This window comes from Haliaeetus leucocephalus, unplaced genomic scaffold, assembly GCF_000737465.1.
Source record: "Haliaeetus leucocephalus isolate CR32 unplaced genomic scaffold, Haliaeetus_leucocephalus-4.0 Scaffold484, whole genome shotgun sequence".
In the NCBI taxonomy this organism is placed as follows: domain Eukaryota; kingdom Metazoa; phylum Chordata; class Aves; order Accipitriformes; family Accipitridae; genus Haliaeetus; species Haliaeetus leucocephalus.
Window position 1 is genome coordinate 6,913,124 of NW_010972920.1, and position 14,776 is coordinate 6,927,899.

Here is a 14,776-nt window from a genome sequence, read left to right on the forward strand (position 1 = left end):
ATTTGCATGATGGTAGATCTTACCTTTTACTTTGGCTGCTGCTTCAGCCATCATTGATTTATCTTCTTCTAACCATGAGAAACTGAGATCTAATTTACCATCAAATTAATCTGAAAGAAAACTTAAGGGTTTTATGGCATTTAGTACTTTCCAGTACTTAAAAGTCTTGACACTGACTTTCAGTCATTGATTTTCTTATTTTTCCCTGGATATTTTTCTTGTTAGAGATGTACAGTTCATTGCACATTCTCCTAAATACCAGGAACAAAATTCTCCCTAGACTTAGTAGACTTTTCCCTTCATGTGCTCACAAGCATTTTTCCTCAAGGTAATTACTATGCCTTTAAAACATTTCAAGCAAGTATCTGTTCTTCCGTTTCACACCTCATACCAGAAATCTAGTCTAGCGTTCCATGTCCCATCCCTGGTGAGCCCCAATAAGATGCCATAGATCACTTGTGTTATACCAGAGCCAGACTTTGTTTATTCTCCCAGTCCAAGGTTCAACCCACAGCAGTTGACTCCAGCAAATATACACTTTAAATATAAAGTCCACAGGACTCTTAATAGCATTTCTCTATATTAATAAAAATAGGCTCCAAAACCGTTCCTTCTGCTTAGGAGTGTGTTACTGTCCCAAATTTCATATTTGTAAGGGGTAGTATGCATACAAACTTGCAGGTTAAGGGTAATGACCAAACAGCTTTGTATTAAGCTCATTAAAGGAAACAAGCTAAGTGATTTTGTGATGTTATGAAAGTTTTAGTGAAAAGAAGCAAGCTAACAAATGCGTTCAGCGTGAAATTGGAAGATGTTGTGAATGACAAGTTCTTATAATTGAAAACACTATAGCATAACAGTGGTAGACTGGCTATAAATTTAAAGTGTATTCCCAAGGATTTCTGAACATAACTAAATGAAAAATTATATTTCAGTAATTTCTCAATATTTATCTCTTTCAATTTGTGTGTTTCTCTGAGCAGAATTTTATTTTATTTGGTTATGCCACGTGGGTTTGAATTTTACAGATATAAGTACTTTTTCCATCCATCCAGTAACTGAATAAAACTAGTCAAGAGTAAACACAGAAAATGAATTAGAAGGCAGAGACTGTTTTCAATCTTACCTGTATTTTACATATTACAACTCAAGGGAATTAAAATTCATTATGCAATAACAATGAAGCAGGTAAACTGGACTTGATCTTTGTGAAAGACATGTGGAAGCCTTTACACCTGACAGCAATTCATATTATATTTTCCAGTAAAAAGGAAAGCAAGCAAGGCTTTAAAAGAGTAACTAAGAGTAACCAAGTGTTCCCATGTGCCAATACATCCTCGATGCTTTGGTTTTATCGGTCGTAACGCTCTACAGCTGCTGTTACAAAGCCCTCGCTATTGAATGCAAAGCAGTCTGCTTGCAGAGCTGGGGTCACGACTCCTGCTAGAGCCAGTACCTTTTACAGCCCACTGATGTCCGTGCCCTGCTGCTTACGACCAGTTTCTACCTCAGCTGGGTTAACTCTAATAATTCAAAAGGTATGCGGTACAATTTACAGGTGATAATGCACAACAACCAATAACATATTTGATTACATTCACTGTTGCTGCCACTACCCATGAAGATCTAAAGCCAGCGGAAATAGAGAGAGTTCAGGGTCCTCTGTGCAATGTCTGCATCCTGGAATAAGAATCTGTGCACACCATCTCTTCAGAGAAGCACAATTGTTTGTAAGTCTACAGTCATTTGCAGGACTAATTTCTTTGGAAGCATTCTAACGAAAACACCTTTCTGTAAATATGGCAAATTCTGGCAGATTGATTTGATATGGGAAAGGAAACTCAGGCAGGATGAGATCACCCAAGCTATTAAATAATGAACCAACCACAATAATAGTTATGAGCTTTTTGGTCAACCTCCCTTTCTTTTCTTGTGCACATAAAGCTGAAACAATGACCGGCTGTGGTCGAAAACAAAATAGTTCAAACTCTAAATAGGGGAGGAAACCATGCTGTCTTAGCATCTAGATAGCTCTTTATGCTCTGACAAACACAGTGCAAGCTTTGCAAAGACTTCCCTGAAAAGGCTGGGCTAAAGATAACATTAGTCTACTTCCAAGATGTTCACAAAAACCTGTGCCGTGGGATGGTACTATATTGTCAGAGAAGATATGCACATGTTAAACACCCAGGGACATTCTCAGAAGGTATTTGGTGCCACTAATAAGCATCACAACAATATTTGCAAGATAAAAACATGCTCTCAATGCTCAGTTCATTGTGCTTTATTCCTAGTTCTTAAATGACCATATGAAGGAATACAACGTGATAATAAAGTTTGATGACAGCTTGTACAAGACACTGGATCATCCGGCCAGTTATTTTCATTATCTCTTGTACAGGTCATGTTTATGGGTTTTTTTAAAGATTGTATCAGCAAATACATTAGTGATGGAAAAGGCTAATTGTGTTAGCCCAAAGGATTATTTACAATTACTTGCAATGCATGGAGAAATCCATTTAAGCATTCCAGATGAAAGATAAAAATAGAGCTTTAGTTAAAATTTGATCTAGAAAATTAAATCAGACATTTCCTACACCCTTAAAAAATAGTACTAAATCAATAGCTTTATTTTACAAAGTTCATAAAATTTTTCTGTTAAAAAATGTGCTGAGAAAATCTTTTTTAAAACTTAGAAGTTACCAGAAGCAAGGCTCTTTAGTGTCAAAAGTCCAAGAAAAATACAAATTAAAAATAACTTCTGAAAGATTGTTCCTCATCTGTATTTCAAAATCTCACCTGGAACACAGCTTTACACAACCAAAGATTCTACTGAGGATTGCTTTTTTCTCCCAGTGATGTGCAATGAGTATTTCTTCTAGTTAAAATCATTCCAAGAGCATCAGAAAATGTGCATAAATGATTTATACCAAACTAAATTACTTTCATGCATGAGCTTAAAAACATTTTTAAAAAGTTTATGGCAATAATGTATGTTCTGTAGCTGAGCTGATGTAATAAAAATAATTAAAAAGAAATCAGTTGCAATGCAGAGACTAGCCAGTTCAGCTTTAAAGTGCCTTAGGTTTCTCAATACCATTTAAGAAAAGCATCAAATAGATTATGTAGCAATGTATAAATTAGAATTAATTTCACTGAAGTTTATCCAAAATTGGCATAAGGATGACCAGAATGAGGACATAAGTTTGTAGTAAGAAGTGCAAGTATTGATGCTGTCGGTGACTGTGCTGTTAAGATAACAGCAATTTCCATCTCAGTGAAGAGCGTTTAGCTCCTGGCATATACCATTGGCTTCCTCAAGCAGCTGTTTCTCACCCCAGTTGTAAAACGGGCAAGTGGCTTTTTAGCAGGATTCAAAGATGGGGTTTATGTCTGTGACCTTTCATTGATTGAACACGGCTAACATGCAAGGATAGATACATTTTGTGAAAAAGCTGTAAAAAAGAATACTGGAGCAGAACAGATGTCCAAGATGCTGGGGGCATAAGGCTTCCTAGCGGAATTTTCAGGCCTCTTCCAAGCCTTATTTCTAGTGCTGGTTCTACACTGCTTGCAGCAAGGATGTTGCTCTGCCCACAAAGATACAGCATTGGCAGAGATGCTCACTGCTGTACGTATGGTCTTTGCTTCCAGAGAGCAACAATTCTCTTTTCACTTCCACCAAATTTGCACCTTCCTGGCCCCACCGTTACTCCTGTGCTGCCAATAGTCACCAGGAAACAGGGCACCTGTATCTTTCTCTGTATTTCTGATAAACACATACATGTTGAGTTGCCAAAATGAAACAGCGGCAAACAGAAAGCATAGCTGTCTGGGTCAACATCAAAATGAACCCTGTAAAGAGAGCAGACTGACTGTGCACAGAAATCCAGCCACCAAAAGCAGTTTTCAGAGAATAAATGGGTAATTCTTTTCCATTATTATAGGCTATTTCAGCTCTCACTACAGTCATGGAGGATTGGCCTGTAACTGCTCAGGGAACAGAGAACTATATAAGTGTGTTAAAAACTGCATCCACAAGGTTAAAAAAAAACAAAACAAAACACAAAAACACAAAAAAACCCAACCACAAACCAAAAAAAACCATATAAAAACCACCCCAAAACTTTATTCAAACCCTAGAAGCTTAGTATTATTTGTAGGCTGACACTAAAGAAGGATAATTTTTCTAATTCCCACAACAGAAACCAAAAGTAAACACCAAATCCGTACCCTAAGTATGAGTAGCATGTACATGTGAATATGATGTCAGAAGCGAGATGACCAGATCCTAACTAACGCTCAATACACAAGCAGACAAATACCACACCTGTTCCAGCACTCCCTCTTCAAGGGAAACACATTGCAGAAGCAGATCCACAGCTTACTTTTCTGTAGGAACCTGGCTGCAAAATGTACGTCATACTTCTACTGGTCAGTGAGTACACACATCCTCCGTTAACACCACATAAAAATCCTGCTTTCCCGGACCCATTTCCTAGATTTTTTCCTAAATTTAAGTTCGTGTTCCTTTGTATCATTTACTTATTTCTCCTATTTCTATATATTTCAGTTTTATAGCCACAGGAAGGAAAAATTTAGTTATGCTTCAGTAAGAAAAAAATGGCCAGATGTTCTGAGCTGTGCAAGTGAATCCAAATGAAAGTGTAACTGATCAAACCATGCAAAGCACTCACGCAGATGTTAGGTATCACTAAAGCCTTCTGGAGAACAGTTCACTCTAAAGAGTAAACAGCTCATTACAATTTGTCATATAATTTGGCACTGATCTACAGCCAGATCTTTCTGGTTGAAGAAATAGCACTGAACTGAGAAACAGCTCTGTTCGCATCTCAATTCTCTATACGCTAAAAATTATTTTAGCACTTTACAAGCATGTGGTTGTCAGCTGATAAAGCTTTATACTTTTTAATAACCATTTCAGACATATTTGCCCAGAGAAAACTGGGGTGCAAATAGTCACCATTCACCACATTTTCATCTATTTTTCCTTAATACTCTGAATGATCCTATGTTTGAAATTTTAGGGAGTTCTATAAATGAATTACTACACAAAAAGTTCTAGCAGTGTATTTAAGTTACCTTAATATGTACGCCTTTGTAACACACAAGGATTCCATTCTACTGCTATAAAAGGAGCTGAACTGGGCTTTGTGAGTGAGTCCGATTCAATCAGTTTTATCTTTTTTACTGCTTGTGAGTCATCCTGACTTTGCCATACAACAAAACACACAGGAGCGTGAAGTAACACAGTCTGAGCAGCAAGAGTTTAGGAGATCATCCCAATATTAATTTCAATAATACTTTCGCAGTAAGTCAGGTAGGAAGTCTGTATAAAATGCATGAAGTTACTTAAAACTTTATGAAGTTTTCCTAAATTATCTACTTACAGAATTGTCCTAGTTACCATTTATCTAGTTGTGCATTCATCATATTGAGGGATTCTAGGGGGTGATTTTTTGTTTGCTTTGGTGGGAGGGTTGCACTTGGGGTTTGGGGTTTTTTTTTTTACTGATGAGATTGCTTTCAGAGATAGCTTCAGTACTTCCCTATTCACAAATAAATTCTTACTATTATCTGGTATTCTGGGCCTGCACTTGGCTATGAGAAGGTGCCGTGTACTGTTGAGAAACCAGGAATGCTTCCCTTAGAAAAATCAAACCTCCTTTTTGAGCCCTAGCAGGGGTAAGTGACATTTTTTTATATTTCTAGGTGAAAATGTGAAAGAAAACTCTCTCTGCTGTAGAAATGAAATTAGCTTATCTCAAATCTCAGATATAATTTGAGAGGAAATGTGTTTGCGAAGAGGAGAAAACAGTATTTCTTTGACATGATTTAGCTGACAATTACCAACGCAAAATACTGCACTTTTTTGGTAGAATCAGAAGAGGTCCTTGGGTATGGGACTATAGGACAGAAGGATATAAACAATACTAATATTAACCACCATCATTTTAAGTAGAGGGTTTGGCCAAGCAAATATGTGCAATCTGCTTCAGAAAGGTAGTGGCCCTTAAGTGTTAATGACAACACTCAGCTGCAGGTGGCCTGAGCTGACCTGCGAAGAAAGGAACCACGGGCAATCACACGGCCACCACCCCTCAGACAGGGCAACTGTAACTTTGATTAGATCACAACAGTTTGTCCCACCACATTCTAGCATTAGAAAATTAATTCTGATTTAATTAGAAAACGACTGTCAATCTTCTGCTTTGATCACATAGGTATTCGTCATTTATCAAAGCTCTTTTATTTGCCTCAGAGCAGTGGCACGCCAGTGACAGGGGCCCTGCCAGCCAGGGTGGATGTGCCAAGGCCCTGCTCTGTGGGGATGACCTGCCCTCTGAGCTGGGTCCCCAGGGGCTGCCCTGACAGCCTTACAGGGTTGCCTCGTCTGACCTTCGCACCAGCAACAACCGGTACTTTGAACAAGTTAGGGAACGGCTACAACCTCTCTTTCTCAGGACCTGCGGCGAGATCCTGAGTTGCCCCTTGAATAGCGTGGGAAGGCTAGATTATGCCTTTCCTCAACCACCACCACTCCTGCAAAGAACATGGCTGAAAACCCAGATAATATTTCTGAAAACAAGAATTCCAGCGAAACAAGTACTCAGCTCTATCTGGCAAGCAAGAGATAAAACCCTGCATCCAGCTTCATTTTAAGAAAAGCTAAGTTATCTGGTTCAATGGCTAAAATTGCAATTTGAAAGCCTACCGATGATACAGGTATATCTCACATTTACCAGGGATAGCCTTTGCTGATCTGTCTGCTGTCCCATAGCCCCTCTAATCCAAAAAGGAAACACCATCTCCTCCCCCAGCAACAAGTCATGCATCTACTTCCCACGAGAGATGCGTTTTTCTTCAGCAGCTTACAAATCTCCGGCAACATTAGCAAATGTTGTCAAGACAGTGCATTCCAAATGCTGGCACACAAACTGCCAGGCTTAATTTATAAACACTTCTTTTCCAAAGTGTGTCTCAGACCAAGTATCTAAACACACGTGAGAGTTTCCATCTGTTTCTCTCACCTCACTAATTCAATGAGGAGAAATGATCTAATTCACTGAAGTACCATTATACATGTACATAAATGGCTGCTGAAATACAACCACTGTCAGGTAAGGTCAACTAAAGGATCAAGTTAACTAAGAGAAAGCGGTGGGGAAAAAACCCGAAATATGATAATTCTTTCCCATTCTCTACGTCTTCTGGGCAGCTGGTTTTGCTAGACCTTTTCAGACTAGCTCTAATGATGCAGCTTCAGACATGAGGTGACACATAGCTGCAGGTCACTGATTTAGCACTGGCTCGGTCTGCTACTGCATGACTTTCAGTCATTCAAACACCTGTGTAGCATTGGGCTGAGAAATGCATCAAGCACATCCCTCAGTAAGCTATAAGCAGCAACCTGATATAAGCATCTAGCTTTGAACTTGTGACTACTTGCATCCTCTTTACTTGCGTAGAAAGTCAAAGTTTGGAAGTCAGAGATGTAATGTGGGTTGCTTACTATCAAGCTCTTAACTTAAGGCACTACAGTAGTGGTAATTAATACACTTTGGCAACAGAAATTGTGTCTAAACTGCCTACGGAGGATGAGGATATGGTATCTTTCTTAACCAGTGTCATCAGTTCACCAAAACTCTTAGAAATGAAAGGCGATTTGGTTTTCAGTGTGCTTTCAGAGCTGGCACTCTGCAGTTCTGGTCAGCCACACCAAAGAATATGAACCCAAGCTAAAATAATGAAGAGGAAGACTGGGAAGCAGAGCAGCTACCTCCCCAAGAAGAATTAAAGATTGTCTTTGTGCAATCAGCCTAGTAAATTAGTGAGTGGGAGGCAGGACGTGACTGCTTCCTCCAAATACGCTGGCATGAAATACTGTGGGGAATAAGCACTGCTCAAGCTGAAAGACAGCACTGGCCCAAGAAATGGGAACACAGTGGCTGATTTTAAACAAAAAATTAGAAGGTCCCTAATCAGTAGAGCAATGATGTCTTAGGACAGCCAGGACAGTGGGCAATGGAAACAAGTAAGCTACTTTTAAGATGGAGTACAATACATTTACAAAGGGAGCTGTATGGTGTGGTGGCTGTGACAGCAAGGAACAGGACTTGATCACCTAGGATGTCTTTTCAGTCTGGTGTTCTTGAATATAGTTACAAAGGAATGCAGAATTGTTTTCCCCCCCTGCTTAGATAAAGTACAAAGAAAATGTTTCCTACACAGATAGCTACTATATTGCAAACTCCAGGTGTGGGAGAGCTGCCTTTCAGTAACAGATAGGCTGCAAAACTAAAGAGTGGTTTAGCAAAAAAAAGACAAAACCATCTTAATTATAAAGTTTCACTTTAAATATTTCAATCAGTGTAGAAATACCTTCCAGAAATACCAATTAGCTGCATCAGAACAGCAAGCAATCTATTCCCATTTATGTCTATGTGACACTCAAAATCTCAATTCCTATTTCATGAGTTTCCCTTACTCTTCTGCTATGCTGTATTTTAGAAATAAATAGCTTTTTAAGTGTCAGTCAGGAAATCACAAAGCCACCCCATCATAATGAGAGACAATTTCAGCTCACTTTGATTGGAATTGCAGGTGCCAGTTCTGACAGCAGCCAGTTTCACTGTTCCCACAGTGAAAGCCTGAAAGCAGGATAGCAAATTCCCAGTGTTATAGCACAAGAAAATCTCATTGGCAGGAATCAAATGTGTAGCATGTCTACCAGCTAGACACAGGGGTAGACAACAGGCATATCTATTAGCCTTCCTGGACAAAACACAACTCTTCATGTTACATTTTCTAGTTTCATTCTCCTCACTTGAAAGAATATATTACCATATCAAATATCCAATGTATTTTTCAACAGAAAGTTGAAGTGAGATTAGCCCAACTGTACTTGAACAGCACTGAAAGCTATTTTCAGTTTTCAAGTGCAGAGAGTGTTGGCCAAAATCCAAGTTAAGATCCTACATTTTTGACAGTTACACTGCATCTAGACACATCTCTCACCCACAGCTTCATTCTAGGAACTGTTAGGCCTTAAATCTTATTTGCCTCCCAAACCAGGGCCTACCCATGCCATTCATTAAAATGCAATGGTTACCAGTACAGAGCTCACAGAAGTTGTTGTTCTTCATCTGCTGAAGCTGCTAAGCACAGTACTAAACCAGCGTTAATAGTTAGAGATTAAAGGTAAGTATTTTCTCATAGCTGCTACGACTCTCAAGTAATTGGGGAAGCTGTGATAACGTAGGGAGATTAGGTATTCCAAATTACTTTAAAAATGTCTCTGAGCAAGAGAAATTAATTCATGTTAAAGTATCCTTGGTCCCCTGATAATATACAATTAAAAATAATTTTAAAACCGAACAAGATGCAGAGATCAGTATCAACCAAAAGCTGCAAGAGCATCCAGCACGAGCGGATTTGCCGAACACCAACAGTCCCTCCTGCAAACTCCTCCTGCTCACACTCAAACTCAGCCTGGCCTTCAGTACAACCTCCTTTGCAATTGTGAGGGCCCACAAGCAGAGGAGACTTCTCTTGAGCAAGAGACTTCTGAGCAGCAGAATCAATGCCAGCCCTTCCTCACAGAGGAAAGCTGGTGCACGTTGGTTCAAGGTGCTGTTCTTGAACACAGGATATTTTAGGTTCAGTTCCTAGATTAGATATGTCTCATCCTGAAGCACACATGTAAAACGCATGCAAAAGTCATGCCCTAAACATACATATTTCTCTCCATCAAGGGGTGATGTGATCAGGTAAAGACGTTCAAACTTAGACCTGGGTGAAGGAGACATTACAAGAGCTGATAAGCAACATGCAGCAATATTGATGGGCAAGTCTGAAGCAAATGCCTCCCTCCTTTAACACTAAGAAAAAAAAATTGCCAAGATCTGGAAAGGGAAAAGGCAACTTTTCTTCAGAATTCAGTGTAAAAGTCTACACAATGGGCAAGAAAAGAAAAAAAAAAAACCACATGAAAGAACATGAAAAGTACTCCCCCTAATAAAGATGATCACAAACACTGTTGTCTCTGCAATTATTTACCTCAGCACCTGCTACCCATTTAAAAAGTGCCTTTTCTTTCTCATAGGTCTTACTAGATTTTCAAGAACAATTAAACATATTTACAGGTGGCAGCCTGGTCTCATGGCTGGTTTTTTTTAATGTCTCAGAAGCATCTTTTCCTATACATGGTTACTGGACTTTGGACATAGAAACATCAGCCAAGAAATCAATCACCCCAGCAAAATGTTTTCTTTTTTTTTTGAATTCTAAGTGGATATTGTCCCTGACTGCAGGCAAACTAAAATTTGAGTACTTGCTAAGTACAGAATTAATAAACTGTACCTGGTTTGCTAAATATTCTTAATTCTCTTTGTACTTGAACAAAAACCTGCAGTTTTATGTACTTGCACTCCTTAGAGAGAGTGCCTGCCCCTGCGTGGGTCCAACCCCTTCCCCAGCCATAAACTGAACCACACTCCACCTTCAGCTGCCACACAGCATATCCATGGCAACTACATTTAAGCAAGCTTATTTGATCACACAGACACAGATAATACCGTACTTCATGTAATAAGGCTAGTTTGTTCCTAGTCTCCTGCTTAAACACCATCACAACACATACTTGGGAAATCCAAACCATCTTCATACGCTTCCAGGATTGACGTTTTGCGGTTTTAGGCAAGTAATAAAATTGCACAATAATAGTATGAAGATGGGGCAAGAAAGCAAACTCCTGATACTCTTTTTTTAGTGCTGAATGGAGTAATACAGAAGGTTTCTACAGGTCTTTACATCTGACTGAAGCTCCAGTTTTAAGGAAAAAAAAAAAACCAACACCAAACAAACAAACAAAAAAACCCAACCACATAACTTCTATACAATTCCAGGGCTTTTTGGAGCTTTGACTGAGGATTAATTCCTGGATATTGATTTCAAACTCTGCACACTAAACCACTTCAATTGCATAAAAGTGCCTTCAGTTTACTATTAAAAAAAAAAGAAACCCTATACAAATTGAAACAAGAAGTACCAGAGACCTATTCAGTGTCTGACTGTTTTATGGTAACTGACAGTCTGGTAAGAAATCAATTCCTTGAAACACGCTGTATCTGAATTATTGCTTATGAATCTCTTGCATAACTTGAAATGGAGAACTTGTTTAATCTTCTTGCAAATATTAAAACATGTCAGAAGAATAAGATTTAATTCTATTGAAATTTATATTTCATCTAACTTTACATCTTCATACTGTCATTTCACCTTGTTCTTCATTCTCTTTCTCAGAAGCAATGCTAGTTTTTCATCATACTGAAAGCCTTGTTTGCAGTCACTCCTTACATAACACTTTCCATCATTCAACATTAATTTTTAGAAAACAATAATAAGGTGACTAGACCCGATTAGAGCTAATTCTACAAATGCATCACTTCATCCTGAGAACTCAGATGAAACTGTGTACATAAAACATGTTTCAATGTCCATTCCTTAGTTCTCTGGAAAGATGAATCTCTTATTCCATACTGTCTCAGAAGTGAAATGAAAAAGCCTGTTGTTTTCAAGATTGCAGTTAGCTAATAAAAATGAGCCTGTCAGTAAATAGTATCTGGGGATGCTCACATAGTTACCACAGGCTGCTGCTCACATAGTTACCATAGGGTACAAACTTAAAAACTGCAACCTAGAATAATTTCTAATCTATCAGACTTTACACGTGACCTTTCTTAGAAGAAGCTGGACACTAACTTTTAAAATGTTCTCAAGAGTAGACATATAGTTTGCATTAAGTCCTGAGGAATAGATTTTAGAATAAACAATTACGAATATAAATCTCTCTGAAGCCTGCAAATTCATTTCTGTCTTTTCTTGTACTCCTTCCACCTAACCCCAAAGCTTGGAAGGAGTAGTAGGTCCACATTACTCTACACGTTGAAAACCTGCATGCACCCATGTCAAAGGCACTGGATTGAGTCAGAAGAGCCAGTCCCTCTTCTGCAGCCCGCACAGGACTACATCTTAGGCAGAGGCATATTGAGAATGCCGTTATTAAGATCACAAGCCCATGCCTTACTGGCAAAGGAAGAGGCTTGCTGCTCATCTCTGCATGGAGCTGAGCTGAGCCACCTCAAGGAAACAAGTCATTATATTGAACTAGGCAGGAAGGAACAGCCAAGAAGTCCTGGTACCATTCCCCCCTGTACCCATATACCCAAAAAGCCCCGTGAATAAAGCCCACAAAAAATAATTAGCAACTCCTATTTACTGTGAAACTAGGGATGCTACATTCAGTAGTTATCCTGCTGCACTGAGCAATGAGAGGTTTTTGTTATACCACTGTCTCTCCTTGAAGTATCAGCCTACGCGAGCAAAACCGATTTTTACTGAGCCTTTAAGACAGGTATCACTTATTTGAACCACTGGGAAACAGCTAAAAATATGAAAGAAAACATTGGGAAGCACAGAACTTGTGTCACTTTCTCTCATCAATGCAATAACCCTTGGTCTTAGCTGCACAGCCCTCGCTCTAAGGCAAGACCTGTTTATCTACAATAGGTTTTTCCCCCTAGACATTTCATGAAACTTTTCTTAGTGAAGGAGAGGTAGAACACAGGTGAAATTAAACTAAAATTTATGCCAGTTTGAAATGAAAATATTTACCTCTAAAGCCTTGCTCTGTTGAATTCCACTCCCTCCCACAAGCATATAGAACTAAAATACAATGCACTTTGTCCGAGATGCAAGTTTTATTTTCTGCAAGTCAATGAGCTTTTTTCATTCCCAAGATGTTGCTGGTTTGGTATACACAAAAGGACAACCAGCAGTAAATGTAAACAGTTCTTTGACCTTTCAGGGGCTGCACACAAAGGTCTCCCAACTTGAGTCTCAGCTCTGCCCCCCAAAGGACCCTTGGCCAATCCTCAACATCACCCACAAGCTACACTCCTGACGTAAGGCTAGCTGTAACTCTGCACAAGTTCTAGCCCTGACACTCGGTGAACAAAACCATCCAACTTCAATGACAAATGGCTGCTGCCCACTCAGTCATCATCCTAGTCCTACCAGCCATCCAGGCCAAACAAGGAATGCAGTTTCTCAGCCACTCTTGACCTAGCCCTTATCACCAGCTTCAATATTACAACCATATGCATCCGACCCTTACCTGTACGTATGTGTCTCATAACCGATCTTAACACTCCCTACCTTACTGCTGATCACAAACTCTCTCAGGCTAGAAATAAGGAATAAACCAAGCTCTTCAATCCCTTTTGTTTGAAGACCTAACACTAACCCTGACACAAGACACAGCCTTACACAAACCTGGCAGCTCGCAACAGCAGCATCTGATGGCTGGCTGACCAGGATCATCTTTACCTTAGTCTTGCAGGCTTAGAAGACAAACAATAAATGTAGCTCTTCAGCTCTTATTACATAAGAGCTCTTATGAGCTCTTTAGAGCCCTGCTCTAACACCCAAACCTACAGCTAGCAAAACCAGTGATCCTCCCCTGCATAAAAAAATAGCTGTAAGAGAGTTGGATCCAACACAGGCCAAGAAACAATCAACTTGGTTCTTCTTAGTGTCTTGAGCCTAAATCTTTACTACCCTTCTAAACCTAAGCTTACAGAAGCCCTAGTGACATAACTAACAATGAATAACATAATCCCAAAGAATTTTACCCACCAATTGTCTCCTCACGTTAGCCATTCTGATGTCCTAAAGACGCCTTTTGTGTCAGACCCAATTATGGCAGAACAAACTGAACTGGTTGCCCCTACAGAAGGTACATAATGCACCGGGAAGCTTTGCTGTCTGGCTACTGTCACCCAAAGCCTTAACTCATACTCTCACTTAATCCAGCCTTTTAGAGACACGCAACCCCAGCTGTATCAGAACACATCCCCATCCTGCCTCTGCACGCCTTTCAAGAACCAACAACAAACTTAGCTGTTCAACCTCTCCCTCACCTGACACAAACCTAATCCTGTACTCAGCCTAAACACACAACTCCGTGCACCCTAAACACAGTACTTTTAACTTACAAACTAATTGTCCCAATTTGCAGCTGGATTGGGAACTCTAACCCTGACCCCAACCTTGCTCACAGGTCAAAACCCGCCTACACCACAAGAATAGGCTCTAAAAAAGTCTTGGTCTGTTGGCGCTGTTCCCATCATTGCTGCCGGCTCAGTAAAATGTAACTGTATAGCCTCAGACAACACCCCAAATTTATCTCTAGCTTTAATCATAACCCTGCAGCCCACGTGTACTGTAGTCATTTCACTTTCCAGAATCAGGCCTCGTCAGAGTCCAGCAAGTCTTTAAAGATAACAGCTGTAATCCCGTTTCTTTAGCTTCTGCAGCACCAAACTGCACCCGTGTGCTTTGTAGCCTTGACAACTGCTGACTGACTCATGTCTGGTCAGGAGCTAGCCAGTAATCCCTCTCCTCTACAAGCAGCAGCCTCCATCCTCACCCTCTGATGCTACCAAATCCCCAGCCTCCACCCCTCGTGCCAGACAAACAAACGCTAGCTCTGGCTTTTGCCAGCACTGGGACCTGGGGCTGCTGAATGCCGCGCAGAGCTGAACCCCCAGACGAGTTCTACTGCTTCTCCGCTGTGAAGCACTAGCTCCATGTTGGCTAAGCGCACGGTGCGCGTCTTCTAAAAAGCGGCATCCTGCAACTCGAGTAAATTGTCTGTTCAGTGTCCTTAAAGCTCAGAGTTAATTATGCAAAA